The sequence below is a fragment of the Camponotus vicinus genome, unplaced genomic scaffold (assembly GCF_025532165.1).
Source record: "Camponotus vicinus isolate PSW18456_S1 unplaced genomic scaffold, iyCamVici1.0 SCAF_1, whole genome shotgun sequence".
NCBI lineage: Eukaryota > Metazoa > Arthropoda > Insecta > Hymenoptera > Formicidae > Camponotus > Camponotus vicinus.
Genome location: NW_028141945.1, coordinates 20314911 through 20325998, shown reverse-complemented (window position 1 = coordinate 20325998; position 11088 = coordinate 20314911). Strand labels below are relative to the sequence as shown.

Genomic DNA, 11088 nt, shown 5'->3' with positions numbered 1-11088 from the left:
AGTTTTTTACAGTTAATAATACACTATTTTGCAAATACATATACTGTTTTTTACGCGGACTTAGCACCTTTTTTTCCTTTTTTTTTAAAAGGGTAATTTTTTTAGGGATATCACTCTTTTTTGTACTATATGTTAAACATCTTTAAATAAATGAGCAAAGAACCCGCCACCACCTCCGTCATATTTCATTAAAATTCGACGGTCCTCTTTGCTTACTATATAGATATTCAGATCCTTCAAACTTCTTTGCTATTCTTATTGCAAAAATAACGGATAATTACAAATCAATATGTCATTAGAAATCTACATTTATTATTCACAATTAATACTTATACATCCATTAATGAATAATCGTTGCTTTGCTTATCTAATTTATCATTGAATATATAAATGGAACGGAGAAAAAGTGAGTTATTTAATTCTATTTTTAATAGTAAGGAAAATAAAGACAAATTATCAAGAGACACGGTAGTGTTGGCAACTTACCTAAATATTTTTTCACAGTTCATAAATAATGCAGAATATGAAGCAGTCTTCACGAAATTATTGTTGATACATTACAACATTCTTTTATATGGGACTGATCGAAATACAATTATTAAATAATTAAATATTAATCACAAGTTAGATATTACATAAATATATTTTTAATAAAGAATTTTTTAACTGCTTCTTTATTTTATAACTTTCGATATATATTATTTACTAGCCATCTTCTGTAAAAAAAGTAAGTAAACATTTTTAGCACCTCTAGGCCACTGTCTTTTTTTAACTTGAGCATCATTAGCTTCGATCCAAATATTAGATGTTCCTTCTCTGCACATACTTATATAATAACCTTCATCGATACTTGAGCCATGATCAAATATAGCATTCATCACTTTATACAACTGTCCATCTATTAATACTTTAGTTGTTGGAATAGCACTCAAATTAAAGTTGTGTGTTGCTTTCATTAATTTATTATCCTGTGATAAAAATATTAAACGAATCACAACTATCTTTTTTGTCAATATTATTTCATTTTTTAATATTATATTACTTTCAGTACAATATTCACACGATTCATTATGCGACTGACACCAATGTGAAAACGTAATATTTAACAAATCATTAAGATTATAATTTTTCTTTTTCAAGTTATTAATAGGAACAGAAATAATAATATTATTATCAACAATAGTTTTTGTATTATCACAAGTTTTACACCGTCTAATAGAAGTTATTTGATGCCTTACCAAACTTTTTATACAATCATATTTTTCGCAAAGAGCCATAAAAAAATCAGATGCATTTCGTTTTACGGGACTTGAAAAATATTCTCCTAAACATTGTCGTATTGCGTATGTATTTAGATTACATATTCCATTTTCATATCGATGCATTAACACACGTAAAACATCTGATTTATCACAATTGGACAATTGCTGCCTAATGGCATTTAAATTCAATAAACACTGTAATACTGCATTTGCATAGCATGAAACCTTATCTGTATTTTGGAAAACCATGCATGACCCAAGCAGTACTTTGTCGAACATTTTGATCTAAACTTGATTTTTGAACAGAAGCAACTACTTTTGGTAACGCCCATAAAACATCTTTCACTTTGTAATACTGTTCCTTTGACATGGCAATAATTTCTGCTTTTGGTTTGTGTATCTGTTTTAGACGATTATATTCAATAATTGCGTCTTCGCTAGCTATTACCGATGAAGGATCGAAGTTAATTAAATATAATCCTTCTAAAGATGTTACTCGCGATAATGCAACGTAAGTTTGGCCACAATTAAATACAGAGTTACCAATGTCCATAATAGCACTTTGCAAACTTAATCCTTGGCTTTTATGAATAGTGATGCCGTAACTCAAAGATAATGGAAATTGTTTTCTGACAACGTACGCTCTATCCACTACCTCAAATTTAACACTTACTCTTTCAATTAAATATTCTAAACCTGATGGTAAAAGAAGTTTGATCTTTTCTACGTAATCATTATCTTGTACAACTGAAATCACTTTAGCAATTGTACCGTTTACAAGACCCAAACTAGCATCAATATTACGCCGTATCATAACTTTCGCTCCAATTTTAATTATAATTTTTTTCGAAAGCCCAGCTGTTCTAGAATTATCATCATCATTATTTGATAATACTTTTAATACTTTCTTTTTTACATATGAAATACAGTCAATCGTGTCTTCAGCAATTAATATTATTTCTTTAGAAACAATGCGGCTTAACATTGCATCATTGAGAACATCACACATATGACAAGTGGGTAGTAAACAAACGGTGTCTGATGACAGATTGTTAATGAAAGTACATAACTCATTTAATCTAGATTCGAAGGAATCAGCTTTAAAAGAAATTTTTTTATTTTCCAGAATCTTACAATCAGATTTTGTGAGTAAACCGATACGAATTCTCGACAATAACTCGCGGTAAGAGTCATCTCCTTGCTGGCGCATATTAATTGTCAATTCATCATAGTCAAATAATGTAGTCCATAAATTAACCGCATTTAAGGAACTAAGATATTTAGCAATTTTTTCATTTGATAAATGTTTAAAAATAGGATCATCTACAGGAGGTAGTTGAAGCAAGTCTCCAAATAAAAGAATATGCTTTCGACCAAACCAACCATCATCGCAATCACTAGTGTCAAATATTTCAGACAATCGAAGATGTATATACATTAAAGTCAAATTAGATATCATTGACACTTCATCAATTATAAAAAGAATAACATCTTTAAGATCTACTCGTAAAACTTTCAATACATGATCAGATAGTTGTTTATATTTAGGAGTATGATCATGTTCAACGGGTAATTGAAGCAATCTATGAACTGTCAAACCATCTATATTAAATGCTGCTATACCAGTAGGTGCTGCTACAGCAGTATCTTTGTTGAGATTTTGTTTTATCCAGCATTTAATAGTCTTGATTAAGAAACTTTTTCCAGTACCACCTTCTCCGCTAACATATAATCGTAATACTGATTCATCTGACTCTACAGTATTGATAACTTTATCGAATACACGTTTTTGATCCGTATTTAATTTTGCTATCATTTCAGATACATCAATTTCGCGAACTGCTTTATCACCAAGATCTTTAAAATCTTGCATTGCTTCACCAGCCTCTATATTTTGAACACCTATCGGATTTTCAGGATCATCCTGAGACTGTTGTTTTTGTAAATCGTCGTCTAGGCATTGCTGAACTAACTGTTTTGCGGTTTCAAATGCTTTTTGCAATTCTTCTAATTTTTCATGATATCGCAACGCTTCTACAAGATGCAGTTTTTCTTTGTGAAACGATTCGGCATAAGTATCGTCTCCGTTTCTAAGATCTTCTAATTTTCGCCATGGTTTAAACATAAGTAGTAACGAAAAGAAATAATTTTCTGGTTGTGTATTAACATTAACTTTATAATGATCAATAAGATATCCACGCTGTCGTCGCTTAAGATATTTACCATTATCTATTTTATAATACTCAACATACTTATTTTTAGGTTTGATCTTCGAGATATCATACCACTGTGCAAATTCATAAAGAGATATATTTTCTAGTTCATTTGGTCTATGTGGATAAAGATCATCTACTAAAGATGGATAAAATATATCTATAGATTCAGGATCAAGAGCTTCAATTTCCTTGCAGTTTTTTATTCTTTTACGTCGTATTTGGTTAACATCTAACCATTTGATAGTTGTATTTCGATCAGTTCCATACAAAGGAATACTTAACAATGTATCAGCAGCTTCTAGAGCTCCACATTCTCTATTATTCATAAATCGCAAACCCATATTCCAAAGACGACTTGCTAATGATTTGTTCTTATTATTTTCAATATTAAGAACAGAATCAGACAACTCACATTTTCCCGCTTTATTTATATATTTAGTAATGTACCAAGTAAGAAGCGATGATTTTTCACCAATAAATTGTATATCCATATTACCTTCCCATGCAGTAAGAAGAACAGGATTATAATCATTAATATTAACTTCATTATCCATTCGAGGAAGATCATAAAGCCTACTTTTATGTTTCAATTGTTTTCTACCTGCTATCGAAGTTGCCACATCTCTCATATTGAAAGTTTCAGTAACGGGAGGAAATCCAAAACGACATCGACGAATAACTTTACGTCCTACTTTTTTAGAGCGAAGACAATAATCGTTATGTTTATGTCGCTGATGCGTATCAACACGTTTATACAATAATGGTGAAATATTTTCATCTGGCATTTTGCAGCTTATATATTGTAAAATAAATTTGGAGACTTCTTCAATTGTAGATTCACCAAAAATCGGTGCATTTTTAATCCAAATTAATAAGTGGAAATGTTGTATACCTCTACCTTGGTATTCTCGTCGCCAAAAATAGTGCGTTACTTCTCCAATTGGATGATCTTTGGAGTTAATGAAGTCAAGCATTGCCCGAAATTTATTATCGAGAAACCTGGACGTTGATACAGAATCTTTAACAACAAGTACGCTAACGGATAAGGAAGCATCATGCCATCCATTTACTTCACGAATATATTCACCTAAATCTTCCCATAACCATTCACTCGGACTTAGTGTTAAAAACCATGTCGCAGGTCCGTAATGCTGCGTCATACACCTTAAATTACTTCTCGGTTTACGCCAATATTGTTCCGTATTTCGAAGTGTGGAAAATATTGTTGTTAGATCAGATTCCAACTGTTCTTTTGACATTGCTTCTAAATACTCTGCAGCCGTATAACGAACTTGAGGATTAGTTACATTCAATTTATGATAAATTCCACGGCTTAACTGACGCATATTCGCATTATTCAACAAATAAAATAAGTATTGTTGATTTAATCTGTACTGTGGATGTTTAGATGTCAAACGACATTTAATAAATTCATAATCATGAAGTTTAACTTCCCTAATCTCATGTTGTCCATTAATACCAAAAGGGTATAAATCTGGAAAACACATTAAATCTAAATCTTTTTCACGATTATCCAAAGGCGCATTCTGAATTTTTATCATTTGATACAAGTCTGTCGAAGTTTTATTTGCTTTCTTTTCATATAAGGGATAAATAGTATATTGTTCATAATAGCCGTCATTTTCATCAGTAACTTGAGTTAACATTGCCTTCTGCTGATCGTCTAATGTAACTTCTACATCATTTTTCGTTTCTTCTACCAGATTATTTAATGACTCATTGTCAGATTCGTCACCTAATATCGCTTCTGTCTCTTCCATTTGAAACTCTGAACTTTTTAATTGTTCTAAAATGTTTAATTCATTATGATCATTTGGCAGTATAATTTGGGAGTATAAAGCATTGTTGCGCTTTAACCACGTTAAAGCGTCAAATATTTTTTTAACATCAACCATCTCTTCCCAAATAATCTTTGATTTGGTCGGAATACCTCTAACTAAAATATATAATTCGTTATTAATATTTATTGGGTCAGTATTCAAACATAATTTATTCAACGTCTCCTGTAACGGAAGTGGTAAATGAAATGTTCTACCTTTAACTTTTTGTACCATTTGCCTTTGAGGCAACTTTTTATTAATAACAGTTCCCATTTTGACGACAGTTTGAAACGCTTTAGCTCTCTGTATAATCATTTTTTCAATGTATTAAGAGATGATATTACTTTGGGTACATCATTTGTAAGGAGATTATTCAAGATGCAATACGCAGGCATTAAGCCTTTACGAAATTTACCTGCACAATAAGTACATATATATTGCGCATTATTTTCTTGTTGTTGTATATGTGCCATTAAACCTCTCCAACTTTGAATATTTATTTGTTCTCGAAGAATATTGACTTCAGAAACATTTCTCTTATAACACAATTTTTCGCATGATACGCAAGCATGCCGTGGTGTGTCTGTTGACCGCTTAACCAAGGCCTTAAACGCTTGATGATATTTAAAAATAATATCATCATCGCTCAGAATTGTATCTGCCTGTTGATGTTTGTACATATCTGCTTTTTCTTGTGCAGAAGTTACAATTTCATTTAATGTGTTTAAATCAGCATGAGTTAATGCTTCATCCAGATTATCCATCTTTCGATAAAAATCTGTAAGCTGATAAATTAAACGCTTAATATATCTTACTCGTGGAAAATGAGGCAATAATAGTTGAATTGGAAGAAACATTCCTTCGCAAAGTGTTAAATCAATATGGCAGCTACGCGTATGGCCCAATTTTTCATTTGAAATTTTCATAGTACATTTATGAATATTTTCTATCAATTTGGGTACATTCTTTAAAGTACATGTATTTATAGTTTCAAGAAATTTCTGATAACGATTAATTAAAAATGGATCGTCAGTTTTACATGAAGTATTGCACGACCACGATTTTTTCGCTTCTATTTCTATCAACGGTAATATATTTACTACTTGTCTTTCTGCATTCATTGCCAAAGGTTCCAATGCAGTTTTTATTAACGGTAGATTTGCTACTTTCTCTTCTGCATTCATTACCAAAGTTTCCTTTGAAGTTACATGACGATATGTAGAATCAATAAAATAGTTTTCAGATGAGGCTGTATGGCTGGATTCGCCACATAACACATTTAATTTCTCTTCAACTGTGGAACATTTTACGGCTTGAGTCAAACTTATTTCTGTTTTTTTTTTAATCAAAGATAACATTTTGTAAATATTACGAAGATAACTTCTTCTAACATGCATACACCAACGTACGATTTTTTCGGCTTTTAATCGTTTTTCGATATGATTTTTAATACCGAGTTTCTCAACAATATTTTTAGTAAATGTTTCTAAAGAATGCTGAAGTTTTATGGTGTTTTTCGACCAAAACTTTTCATATTTTTTTATAATTTTTTTTCCAACATCGTTATTTTTTATTGCAGATTTTTTATTTTTCTGATAATATCGTTTGTTATAAAGCCATTTGCGATTAGAATCTAATGCTTTTTGTCTGTCCTGTTCACGCTGAAAGTTTATAGAATAACGTATGCGTTTTTGTTCACATTGTCTTACAGAATCCTGTTGATATCGACATCGTTTCTTACGGCGATTATTTTCTACATCTTGTTGATATCGCTGTTATTGTTTAGTACGATTATTTTCTAAATCTTGTTGATATCGACATCGTTTCTTAAGGCGATTATTTTCTAAATTTTGTTGATATCGCTATCGCTGTTTAGTACGATTATTTTCTAAATTTTGTTGATATCGACATCGTTTCTTAAGGCGATTATTTTCTAAATTTTATTGATATCGCTGTCGCTGTTTAGTACGATTATTTTCTAAATCTTGTTGATATCGACATCGTTTCTTAAGGCGATTATTTTCTAAATTCTGTTGATTTTGACGCCGCTTTAATGCACGATTATTTTCTAAATCTTGTATATATTGATGTTGCTGTTTAACGCTACTATTTTCTAAATTTGTATATTGGATTGAAGGCAATTGTATTTTCATGCAACTATTGGTTATTTCTTCCTTAGATTGATTAATATCAGCAAGTTTTTTTAACTGATTTTCTTTTTGTTGCTTAGTTTCATCCTTTGTATATTGATGTTGCTGTTTAGCGCAGCTATTCTCCAAATTTGTACATTTGATTGAGAGGGATTGTGTTTTCATGCAATTATTGGTTAATTCTTTCTTAGATCGACGAATATCAGCAAGTTTTTTTAACCGATTTTCTTTTTGTGATTCAGTCTCATATTGCCGTATACTACGGGCACGAGCAGCTTCTATTTCTCTGAATTTTACTATTGCTAATGGAAGCACTTTTTGAGGAACATATCGTGGATCTTGAGGAAAATGTTCAATTATATTTGATTCAAAAATTTTTATCAAATGTGAACGCATTAAACTATGATTATATTTTACTCTTTCAGGTTTAATATTAAATAATAATGAAATCGCAAATGCTATTGCAAAAACACCACAATCGTTACCATTTGGTTGTTGTTGCACAGTAGGAAATCTAACAAGACATTTCTCAAAGTCATATGTTGGAAATAATCTTTTTAAAAATTGTTCATGATGCTTATGCAGTCTTTTAGAATTTAACGAATCATAAATAAATATATATTTTGTGTTATAGTAACTACATACCCAATATCCGTCAAACGGACCTAATGAACTATGCAATATTTGAATATGATTTTTATCTTTTGGCATAGATTGAATAGTATCAAGACACTGCACTCGCCAGGATTCGACAGGTGTATAATCTGAACAATTTTGTAAAAGATGACCAAAATGTTCCATATGAATGTCAGTTAACCAATTGCCTCGAATAATTATTAGGTGCGCAACTAAGTTCTCGCTGTTTTTTTTATGAAAATGCAACTTTATTGTGAAAAAATGGTTACAAATGAATCATTCAAAGTATTGCCCATCGCTAGCTACAACTTTTTCCCATCTTTCTGGCAGAGCTCGAATACCGTTACGGTAAAAGTGTTCATCTTTTGAGGCTATCCACGAATCAAGCCATTTTTTGATGTCTTCATATGAGCGGAACTGCTGATCAGCCAGACCATGTGCCATCGAACGGAACAAGTAATAATCGGACGGCGCAATATCTGGGGAATATGGCGGGTGGGGTAGGACTTCCCATTTGAGCGTTTCCAGGTAGGTTTTAACGGGTTTGGCAACGTTAGGCCGAGCGTTGTCATGCTGTAGAATCACTTTTTCGTGCCTCTGCTCGTATTGTGGCCGTTTCTCGCGCAGTGCTCGGCTCAATCGCATCAATTGAAGTCGATACCGTTCCCCAGTGATGGTTTCGTTCGGTTTCAACAGCTCATAATAAATAACATCGACCTGGTCCCACCAAATACACAGTATAACCTTCGCAGCGTGAATATTCGGCCGAGCCGACGACGTAGAAGCATGACCGGGCAGTCCCCATGACTTTCTTTTCTTTGGGTTGCTGTAATGAATCCATTTTTCATCACTCGTCACGATGCGATGAAGAAAACCCTTCCTTTTTTGCCGCTGGAGCAGTTGTTCACAGGCGAAAAAACGACGCTCAACGTCCCTTGGCTTCAAATCATAAGGAACCCAAGTTCCTTGCTTTTGAATCATTCCCAACGCATGCAATCGCTTGGAAATGGCTTGGCGGGTAACTCCTAATGCTGATGAAAGCTCTTGTTGCGTTTGGCATGGATCCTCATCGAGCAATGCCTCCAATTCAGCGTCTTCGAAGGTTTTTGGCCTTCCTTCACGCGGACGGTCGTCAACATCGAAATCACCGTCTTTGAAGCGACGGAACCAATCACGGCACGTTGTTTCACTTAGAGCAGCATCTCCGTAAACTTTGTGGAGCTCTCGATGCGCTTCAGCCGCCGTTTTCCTCGAATGAAAGAAGAAAATCAACACTTCCCGCAAATGACGATTATTTAGCACAAAATCAGACATTTTCACACAACCAAAAGTATATGACGCCAAAACAAAATCACTACTGTGTCAAAACGGTTTGTTTACCATATGTCTAAGCTTGGTTCATGACGTTTTGGATATGTCGAAATCGACCAACACTTATTGGTGGCGCAATCTATTGACAAACAGCGGGAACTTAGTTGCGCACCTAATATATCTTTTTCTCTAGGCATTAAGACTATTTGTTTGTTTATCTTTACAGACATTTTGTATATATAAAGTAAACGTTTTTTATACAAACAACAACTTTATATAGACTTTATAAAAACTTTATATATATTAGTTTTATTTATGTATAACACCTTTTTATGAGCACACAGCAACTCTATAACGGCGCACAGCAGCCTTTTATTGGCGCACAGCAGCCACTTTTTATAAGCGCACAGCAGCTCTATAACGGCGCACAGCAGCCGTTGTTTATAGGCGCACAGCAGCCTTTTATTGGCGCACAGCAGCCACTTTTATGAGCGCACAGCAGCTCTATAACGGCGCACAGCAGCTCTATAATACCGCACAGCAGCCGTTCTTTATAGGCGCACAGCAGTCTTATATAAAATAAGTTAAATAAAATTTTATACTTACCTCTATTCTCAACGAAGAAAAGTGAAAAAACCTGCGTAACACCCTATATAAATATCAGTATTGTACAGTATATCACATTTTCAACATCTTCCTTAATAAAAATAAAATACATATCTCTTTTTAATCCTTCAATCGTGCGATTTTTCACGAATCACGTGGAATTTTGAGAGCTCCTAATGAATTAAACGGTACATTCTCGTTTCGCAAAAAACTGAGTTTTTGCCAGAAAGATATCGAAAAGATTAAACAATTAAGTATTGTATTTTGTTAAAGATCGTGCGCAACGGCTGAAGGTTTAATCAATACTTTAAATATCCAATTCATAAGTTATATCACTTAAAATATCTCCAATATATAGAAATTTAATTTTGCAATAAATTTTGCAACAAGCAAATGTATGTGCAATTTAAAATTATTTTAATAATTATTTTAATAATTATTTTAATAATTATTTTAACATTATTTAATTCTAAAATACGTAAGATTTAAAATTCATTATAATTTATGAATTTAAATATTACAGGAAGTTGTTTTTAAGATAATGAAGCTATTACTTTTTTTTTGTATATTTAAATATATTGAAATTGTATGAAATTTAAGATTTGCAATTATAGAGATATATTTATAAAAATAGATATAAAAATATTGATCTTTTAAAAAATGTTTATAACTATTTGCACATTTAATTTCTAAATAGTATTTCGATAAAACTATAACAATATGACAAATTATCTTAGTAAAATATATTTGCAAAATTAAATTTACAAACACATTGCATCTGTATATAGTATTTATTTGTTAGACATAAATTATTAATGTATATACTTTTACATATGCAAAATAACTTGTATAATACATGCTTTACGAAATAATTTTAAACAATAAAAATCATAGAATATTTATGGAATATATTATTTAATAAAGGTATGTAGATAGGGTTCAAATGTATAAAAAGTAATGTGAAATGATTACTTGACGAATTACCAGAAGAATATAGCCACACTTCTTTATATAAGCAAATCCTGCAATATTTAAATTAGATAAATAATTTTGAACCCTATCTACA

General features: G+C 31.8%; 1 pseudogene; it reads right to left on the bottom strand.

Annotated features, from left to right (window-relative positions):
- Positions 1–1401: 1401 nt before the first annotated feature.
- LOC145959413 (uncharacterized) lies at positions 1402–8118 on the bottom strand (annotated as a pseudogene).
- Positions 8119–11088: the final 2970 nt, after the last annotated feature.